The 9818-nt window shown below is 35.8% G+C and overlaps 1 protein-coding gene across 1 annotated transcript in view; it reads left to right on the forward strand.

Moving 5' to 3' along the window:
• Positions 1-8210, forward strand: part of LOC127855262 (uncharacterized) — a 41920-nt gene extending 33710 nt beyond the window's left edge. The window contains exons 5-9 of the mRNA XM_052390710.1: positions 72-170; positions 3571-3702; positions 4897-5789; positions 7749-7791; positions 8161-8210. The gene's annotated coding sequence lies outside the window, so the exon portion shown is untranslated. The remainder of the gene's footprint in view (positions 1-71; positions 171-3570; positions 3703-4896; positions 5790-7748; positions 7792-8160) is intronic.
• The last annotated feature ends 1608 nt before the right edge of the window (positions 8211-9818 follow it).

Consider the following 9818-nt stretch of genomic DNA (forward strand, 5'->3'; position numbering starts at 1 on the left):
TAACAACAACTCAAGTGTTTTTTACATTTCGTTAGCCTTTGAGCCCCATCACTTTCCCTTGTACTCGTCAGGTGCTTGACCAAATACAAGAGGCCGTCCCATCAATCAGTCGTCAAAGTCAGTTGAGATGGACCAGAACAAGGCAGAAACTCAGCAACATTTTACGCACTGTAAGAAACCCAGCAGTATTCTACTCAACTTCAGTCTTCTTCCAGTCTGTTATTGAGTTGTTTCAAAAAACATATGTGCCTTGCTTTGAAAAACAGGATGGAATGTATTTGTATCAAGTGTTTTCCCACATAAGCCTGTGCAAAAGAAGTCTCTTCTAAAATAAAATTCAGTCTAGGCGGAAAGTGTTGTCCCTGATTAGCCTGTGTTGCTGTACAGGCTTATCTAGGACGACACTAAATGCAACATTTATACAGACCTGTTATATAAGAATGAGGTTCAAAGTAAGTCCGCCTGCAGTCTGTAACATAGTTTTACAAGGTGAGCATCGATCTGGGAAAATGGGGCTTAATGCATTTAAAGTGCCATCCTCATGAGCCTAACACAGACTAATCAGGGACGATACTTTCCACTTTTGAGGAATGTATGTTTTAAAGGAAATTTATTATGCCCCACTTCGAAGAAGAGGGGGTATATTGCTTTGCTCATGTCGGTCGGTCTGTCGGTCGGTCGGTCTGTCCGTCCACCAGGTGGTTGTCAGACTATAACTCAAAAACGCTTGGGCCTAGGATCATGAAACTTCATAGGTACATTGATCATGACTCGCAGATGACCCCTATTGATTTTGAGGTCACTAGGTCAAAGGTCAAGGTCACGGTGACCAGAAATAGTAAAATGGTTTTTGAATGATAACTCAAGAACGCATACGCCTAGGATCATGAAACTTCATGGGTAGATTGATCATGACTCGCAGATGACCCCTATTGATTTTAAGGTCACTAGGTCAAAGGTTTAGGTCACGGTGACCCGAAATAGTAAACTGGTTTTCGGATGATAACTTAAGAACGCATACGCCTAGGATCATGAAACTTCATAGGTAGATTGATCATGACTTGCAGATTACCCCTATTGATTTTGAGGTCACAAGGTCAAAGGTCAAGGTCACGGTGACCTGAAATAGTAAAATGATTTTCGGATGATAACTCAAGAACGCTTTTGCCTAGGATCATGACACTTCATAGGTACATTGATCGTGACCCGCAGATGACCCCTATTGATTTTCAGATCACTAGGTCAAAGGTCAAGGTCACAGTGACAAAAATCGTATTCACACAATGGCTGCCACTACAATGGACAGCCCATATGGGGGGCATGCATGTTTTACAAACAGCCCTTGTTGAAAACAAAAGTCAAGCCTAAGGGTAAAGTATCGTCTCAGGTGTGCCAATGAGGACTGCACAGGCTAGTGTGGGATGACACAATATGCACATGCATTATAAACAATTTTCCCAGAACATTTCTTAAGTTAAATCTGCTTCCAGTCTATTGTAGAGTGGTATTTAAAATTCCGATGAGAACAAATATGGTATTAAAAACAAGATGATTAAAAAGTGGTTAATGAGACAATGACATGCATCTACATGCAAATTAAAAATAATTGTTAAGCTATACTAAGTTTAAAAATATGTGATATAATTTACAGATATAAAATTTCATGTAAAATCTCAATATATTTATAAATTGCCGTTAAAAGGTATTCAATGTATTTTAATTAGATAATGAAATGTTTATTTGTTTAAATAAATAAAGAAAGAACAAAATGAAATAATACAGTCAAAAATGTATGAAGAGAACCTAATTCATGTGTTGGAACTTGTTCACAGATTATCATAATTACAATTAAAAAAAAATTATAATATATTCAGTAGGTTATTTTTACAAAGTATTAAAACGAAAGTATACACTTAGAAAAATAATGAAATTATTGGTCATATATCAAAATATAAAAAAATAAAAAAATTAAGCATTACAAACACTTTTCTTAACAATGTGACATATGTCAAATCATTATTTTTGGGACATTAATTAATATAGAATTTGTGGGTTTACTGATCCGTGAATTTTATTCAGACACAGGAAAATGACCCTCGAAAATTCCATATTTATGCCCCCCTTCAAAGAAGAGGGGGTATATTGCTTTGCTCATGTCGGTCGGTAGGTCAGTCGGTCGGTCCGTCCACCAGGTGGTTGTCAGACGAAAACTCAAGAACGCTTGGACCTAGGATCATGAAACTTCATAGGTACATTGATCATGACTTCAGATGACCCCTATTGATTTTGAGGTCACTAGGTCAAAGGTCAAGGTCACGGTGACCCGAAATAGTATAATGGTTTCCGAATGATAACTCAAGAACGCATACGCCTAGGATCATGAAACTTCATGGGTAGATTGATCATGACTCGCAGATGACCCCTATTGATTTTGAGGTCACTAGGTCAAAGGTCAAGGTCACAGTGACCCGAAATAGTAAAATGGTTTCCGAATGATAACTCAAGAACGCATACGCCTAGGATCATGAAACTTCATGGGTAGATTGATCAAGACTTGCAGATGACCCCTATTGATTTTGAGGTCACTTGGTCAAAGGTTAAGGTCACGGTGACCAGAAATAGTAAAATGATTTTCGGATGATAACTCAAGAACGCATATGCCTTGGATCATGCAACTTCATAGGTAGATTGATCATGACTCGCAGATTACCCCTATTGATTTTTAGGTCACAAGGTCAAAGGTCAAGGTCACGGTGACCTGAAATAGTAAAATGATTTTCGGATGATAACTCAAGAACGCTTTTGCCTAGGATCATGACACTTCATAGGTACATTGATCGTGACTTGCAGATGACCCCTATTGATTTTCAGGTCACTAGGTCAAAGGTCAAGGTCACAGTTACAAAAGTCGTATTCACACAATGGCTGCCAGTACAATGGACAGCCCATATGGGGGGCATGCATGTTTTACAAACAGCCCTTGTTTATCCAGAATCAGACATCCACAAATGTACATGTCCATGAAAAAGTAATTTAAAAAAAAATTATGCCAAGGAATATAAATGATTTTACAGTGTCTGGGGTGCAGAATTCCATTGAATTGGCGATTAAAGCCTTTCTCTTAGCAGATATTTGATTGCCATTGGGCGACCCAATTTGTTGTATCAGTCAGCGCCTTTTTTGAAATAGTTTCTTGTCTGGAATGGACATGATTCAGAGCTATGTTTCATTCTACGGAATGGCAGTTTTTCACAAAAGTACATTTAAAATGCATTTCCGTATATGCCAGTTTACGTTAAACATTTAATCAAAAATGCATGTAAAATAATATTTTGATGGGTTTGTGAAAGTAAGTTCCGTGCTATTAAAAAGATCCATTATAATTTCCATTTGAAAGATTTCACACTGCAAATTTGTTTAATGTCAGGTATTATCACACTAATTAGTCCTAATGGACGCGGTACAGGTACTTTCCCTTATTGGGAAAAAATTGATGGTTTATTTCGTACATACTAGTTCAAAAGACTGACTGGGACAAAATGTTTCAGATTGGTTTTCTCAACTTTACAGCAACTGCTCAGCACAGAAGACTACTGTCTGGTGAAAGGATCGGCTGTATCAAAGTCCTGTGATATGGGGGGACTTGGTCGTTCCATGTGTGGGGATTGCATCATGAAGGACATTTTAGATGACACTCACAAGGTAGAGAACTCTAGATCTGCACCAGCAGTGAGTTGTTGCCCTTTTGTTGTTGTTTATTTAATTTAGCTAACAAGGGAGAGAACTGTATACCTAAACCATGCTCAGGGAGTTGTGACCATTTAGTTGCTGTTTATTTAATTTTGCTGACACTAACAATGAAGAGAACTGCAGATCTTTGCTAGCAGTGAGCTGTTGCCCTTTAGTTGTTTTTTAATTAATTTAGCTTACACTTACAAAGGAGAGAATTTAAAATCTGCTCCTGTAGTGAGTTGTTGCCATTTAGTTGCTGTTAAATTTATTGCGTAAGATCAGCAGTAAGTTAATTGTTGCACTGTATTTGCTGTCCAATTATGTATACACCTTTTGTTTTATGTTGATTTACTTTTGAATTTGTGTCTATTTTAAATTTTAAGCAGATTTTAACAGTCAAAGATCTGTAAAGGTATGTTAAAAAAGTTGTGTGTGTTGTTGAAACTTCAGGAAGACATTAATGTTAAATTGTTGCCTGCCATTTACTGAATCATATGTTGACAGTAAAACATCTGTGAAGACATTTCAAAAGTAAAGTGATTGATAGAATGAGTACCATTAAAAATTATTAAATTGTTAACAAATTGATTTTTTTATTTATTGTTATGTAGGAAAGAAATGGCTTAAAAGGTACATGAGCTGCACTTTTGGAAAATGGGTATTAATTCATGTGCTGAAATTGTTATCCCAGATTAGCACGTGCAGTACGCACAAACTAATCAGTGACAACACTTTCTTCTTTATTTTGTTATTGAAAGGAAGTCTCTTTTTTATAAAAATTCAGTAAAGTCAGTGTCCTACCTGATAAGCTTATGTGGACTTGACATGCTTATCTGAGATGACAATTATGAATATTAATGAGTTGCATATTGGTTTATGAAATTACATCTCTGCAAGTTGAGAAAAAAAAATCGTTATTATGAATTTACATGTTAATATAACATTGACCAAAACTTCTAATGATTTAATACGAAATGGTCTGATTGAATTAAATTTCATGTTTTTTTTTACAAGGAAACAATGAAATGCCTGATTAAAAATTAATGAGAATGAAATGTTTCTGTTGAAACCTTCACATCCAATCAAGAGGCTTAGTTTCTTATAGATTGTTGTATAAACACTTTCGTAACTGTTTCACATCACCCATGGTGTTGTTGTTTTCAGGTGAGCAGGAGCATTGTTATTGAGTTGACATGGCAACGGCACCAGTCGGACCCCCAGGAGCCTCAGTCCAGGACAACCCTTCCCCTTCACTGATCCCTAGCTCCTCCCCTTTGACCTCCTGCTTCAAAGCTTCATTGAACAATACCGGTCTGCTGGAATATCTGAGCATGTTGAGTTTTTACAAGCTGTTCTCAACAACTGCAATGTCCCTGTTGATCGATCCACACTCCTGCCTAAGTAGTTTGTTAAGCTGTAGTGCCGGAGGCGGGTCAAGTATTTCAGACACGCTGAGTTATAGCAGTAGTTATGGTAACACCAACAGTCACTGATTGTGGACTTCACAACGAATAGTACGAAGAATAAAAAGTTGGATAATTTTTTCCATGCTTTGTTGGACTAACAGAGCAACACATGGAATAATGGTAGAAAATCTAGAAACAGTTAAACAGTTATAGATCGAAGCATAAGCTATCCACGGGGTCTACTTCTGCTTTCAATAGTAGTAGCATTATGGACCATCCTGGTTTGTCCTCTTATGCATCCAAAATGTTCAAAGTGAACATGCTTTTTACGCAGTTGCTGACAAAAAAAACTTTGTATGAACACTCATAGCACGATGAATACATCGGTGTGGTTCAGACGCAAATTCTTCCCAACAACATAAACACGGTGCTTAAGGTGTACCCATCATGGTTTGTTACGAGCACTTCACACTCCAAGACAAAACAGCCTCGCATTGAGCTGACACTAGATAAAGTGTTGAAAAATGACAGCAGTTTTGTCGTGTGGTCCAGTATGCCTTTTGACTCCAACCCAACATTAGGTAGAACTCAAGCTCAGCCCTTAGCAATCACAGCGAGGCCAGCATGTCATCTCACCTTCTTGAGCCTCAGGTGAGACCTTACAGTTTTATTTATTTTGAAAATAGGGGCTAATAATCAAGTCCCATTCATAATCTCTTAACGTCTATATTTTAACATAATTACTGGTTAAAATTCCCAATTGACGGTTTGCCATAAAAAGGACACTTTTCACAGAGCTAGCCCCTAGTTCTAGCACATGTTTTAAGTCGTCATGAGAATTACTGGCTTAATATACTTATTTTACTAAGTTTTATTACTATTTTGAAGTTATAGATGTTATAAAAATTGTTTATGTTGTTTATTTCACAAAAACTGTGAAACCATTTATTTTCGTCAGCTCGAAATTGTTTGTTAAAGAAAAATGACTATTGCATCAGCACTTTAATTTATTACATGTAATTTATGATTAAAACAAAAAAAAATTGTGTAAGTCAATGCCCGATTTGTTTGTAGTACATATCCGCGATAAATTGCCGTGGGCAAAATGGGAAAACCCGTGAGATTAACTTGCAGGAGGTAGACCATGTTTAGCACATGTAAATTAACTAGTCTTTTATTATCAGGTGAATGATTTTTTTATTTATTTAAGGTCCCTGTAATAACTGGCCGTTATTACTGTATGCCATTAACAAGTTGATTGTTATGAATTAAGCTGATTGGTGGGACTGAATAACTGTTTACATATTATTTTTCTACAATAAATATATATCCTATAATCAAATATAATTACATCATTTTTATACCTCCATTACCACTAATAAGTAATGGGGGCTATATATAGGAATCACTTTGTCGGTCTGTCGGTCGGTCTGTTGGTCTGTCCCGAAATTCCATCCGATCTGCACCAAACTTGGTGTCACAAGTTGTATCTAGATGATGTACATGTCAAGTTTGAATATGGGTCATGCCGGGTCAAAAACTAGGTCACGGGGTCACTTGGTGTGTTTTAAACCAAAAGTTTGTCCGGACAATAACTATGTCATTTAACATTAGATTTTAAAATAACTTGGTACATTTGTTCACCATCATGGAACGGTGTGTTGCGTGAAAAAAGTACGTTGATATCTCCAAGATCAAGGTCACACTTGGAGTTCAAGGGTCAAATGCTTGTCCGGGCCATAACTTTTTCATTTATTGTGAGATTTTAAAATCATTTGGCAAATTTGTTCACCATCTTTGGACGGTTTGTCGCGCGAAAGAATTACTTCGATATCTCCAAGGTCAAGGTCGCACTTTGAGTTCAAAGATCAAAAATGGCCATAAATGATCTTGTCTGGGCAATAACTTGTGTCGTTTATTGTGATATTTTAAAATCACTTGGCACATTTGTTCACCATCATTGGACGGTGTGTCACGTGAAATAATTTTACGTTGATATCTCCAAGGTCAATGTCAAACTTTAAGTTCAAAGGTCAAAAATGGCCATAAATTAGCTTGTCCAGGCCATAACTATGTTTTTCATTGTGAGATTTTAAAGTCATTTGACACATTTGTCCACCATCATTGGCCAGTGTGTCGTGCGAAAGAATTACGTCGATATCTCCAAGGTCAAGGTCACACTTTGAGTTCAAAGGTCAAAAATGGCCATAAATCAGCTTGTCCGGGCCATAACTCTGTAATTCATTGTGAGATTTTAAAATCATTTGGCACCTTTGTTCACCATCATTGGACGGTGTGTCAGGCAAAAGAATTACATTGATATCTCCAAGGTCAAGGTCACACTGTGAGTTCAAAGGTCAAAAATGGTCATAAATGTTTTTGTTCTGGCCATACTATGTCATTGATTGTGAGATTTAAAAATTGCTTGGTACTTTTGTTCACAATCATTGGATAATGTGTCATGCAAAATAATTACTTCAATATCTCCAAGGTTAAGGTCACACTTGAAGTTCTAATGTGAAACATGGCCATAAATGAGCTTGTCCGGGCCATAACTATGTCTTTCATTGTGAGATTTTACATGACTCATTACATTATTTCTGTTCACAGTCATTGGACGGCCTGTCATGCGAATGAATTCAAGAGTTCAAAGGTAAAAATGGCCATAAATAATAATGGCATAATAATTCTTAAAAATCGACATAAATTAGATTATCTTGTTTTGTGAAGACAGCATGCAACATAGTCTGTGGCAATGCGGCATGTGGTGGTATAGTCTGTGACAAAGCTCTTGTTTTAATTCTAGCAATTTATGACAGACAGTTTAACTACATGTATATAGCACAATAATGTCAATTAATTAAACACATTTGAATTGATATACAAACATTAGATTATAGTAAATGTAGGTAAACGCAAACAATCAAACACACATTCATACGTTTTTTATTTCTTTGTAATTAAAATTCAGAATGTATATCAGTCAGTTGTTGATCATAAAGCGTTATTGTATTTATTCCAGATCCGCCGTTTGCCTGCAACACTTGAAAACACACAACGGATAATACAGTTGTAAACAATTAGCGCTAATCATTTCTATTGTACCTTAGTGAAGTCAATGCTTTTGATACAGCTTTTGGGTTGTAATTGGATTTGATTATTGTTTAAATCAAAGCCCATATGTTTGCAAGAAACAATGGGGCTTATTGCTTTGATATGCTAATGCACACAATTTCAACACTAGAAGTGAAACTTTCAATATAAGGTGTGTCCTACAAAAAGATGCCATATAATGTAGATACACTGTATAACTACATGTTGTATCTATTCAATATCACTTACATTGCATAGTTTTAGCCAGAATAGGCAATAATAACTATTAAAATTATAAAAGTCCCCTGTAGCAAGATGTGGCAGGGCTATAGATAATTTTTTGGGTAATTGGGTTTTTCACCCCCTGTTTTGACAACAATAGGGTTTTTGTAAATTCAATAGAGTTTTAGCAAAATGTTTTACCCCCTACTTTTGAGCTTAATTGGTTTTTTCACCCCCGTTTTTTTACTCAATTGGGTAATTTAGGGAATTACATATATTATATAATAAATATCTACTAAGATTACTATATTATTATGTGCAGGTGAAAAATAAATCAACATTTGTAGCAACATTAGTTAGTTTTAAGTTACTTTTCATGTATGTGCATAATGTACATTTCATAACTCCATTTTCCATATCCATCACCAGCAACGGGTGTTTGTTTCGCCACTCTATTAAAGTTTTTTCACTTACACTCCCCATAAACGTGTTTTTTGGGTTTAACAACCTCGTTCAAAATCTCCGATAATAACGGATGAACTAAATTCTCTGGAGAAATGATCACATCTTGCAACAGATCGTTCAGCAAAGCAGCACAAAATCTTTCGGTTTCCCCAATATTCTGGCTAAATACCTGTCCAAAGTGTTTGTTTGTGTGAGGATTCTCTTTCTACGGCCACGAGTGGCCATTTTGATATTTTTAGAAAATGAAAGTAGAAATCGGATGGGTGTACGAAAATAATTACAGTAAAGATTGATAACCGCTGGAAAGACTGTCTTCTTTTCTTCATAGGACGGCATACATGTATAAACTATTCGGTACATTTTTGTACGGGAAATAACCAGTCTAAAAAAAGACGTCCCGTGTTTGTAATGATTGCATTTCGTGACGCAAGGTTTTCTTACGGGAAATACGTAATTAACTTTATTTTTGCGTTTTTGTACACTTGATATTAAATTTAATTACGTTTTTGGTTATTTTAATTAAGTAATAATGCACATACGCTTGTAATCTATAGCCCTGATGTGGTACACTGAATTCACCATAGACGTCCATCTGTATTTCTGTATCTGTGTCTAATCCATAGCCAAACATGTGTGATCAAGTACTCATACACTTACAATATTCAACTCACATCTATTTGTTTCTTAAGATATATTATACAATAGTAAAGTATCACATTTAAAGTTGAAAAAAGTCTCACATTTAACGTTGTATACATGTAGTCTCACATTTAAAGTTGTATAGTTTCACCTTTAAAGATGTACATTGTAACATTTTAATTTGTTTAGTCACACATTTAAAATTGTATAGTCTCAAATGTAAAGTTGTATATGTTCACTTTTAAAGGTGTACATTCTCAC

This window comes from Dreissena polymorpha, chromosome 13 (genome assembly GCF_020536995.1).
Source record: "Dreissena polymorpha isolate Duluth1 chromosome 13, UMN_Dpol_1.0, whole genome shotgun sequence".
NCBI classification, from domain to species: Eukaryota; Metazoa; Mollusca; class Bivalvia; order Myida; family Dreissenidae; genus Dreissena; species Dreissena polymorpha.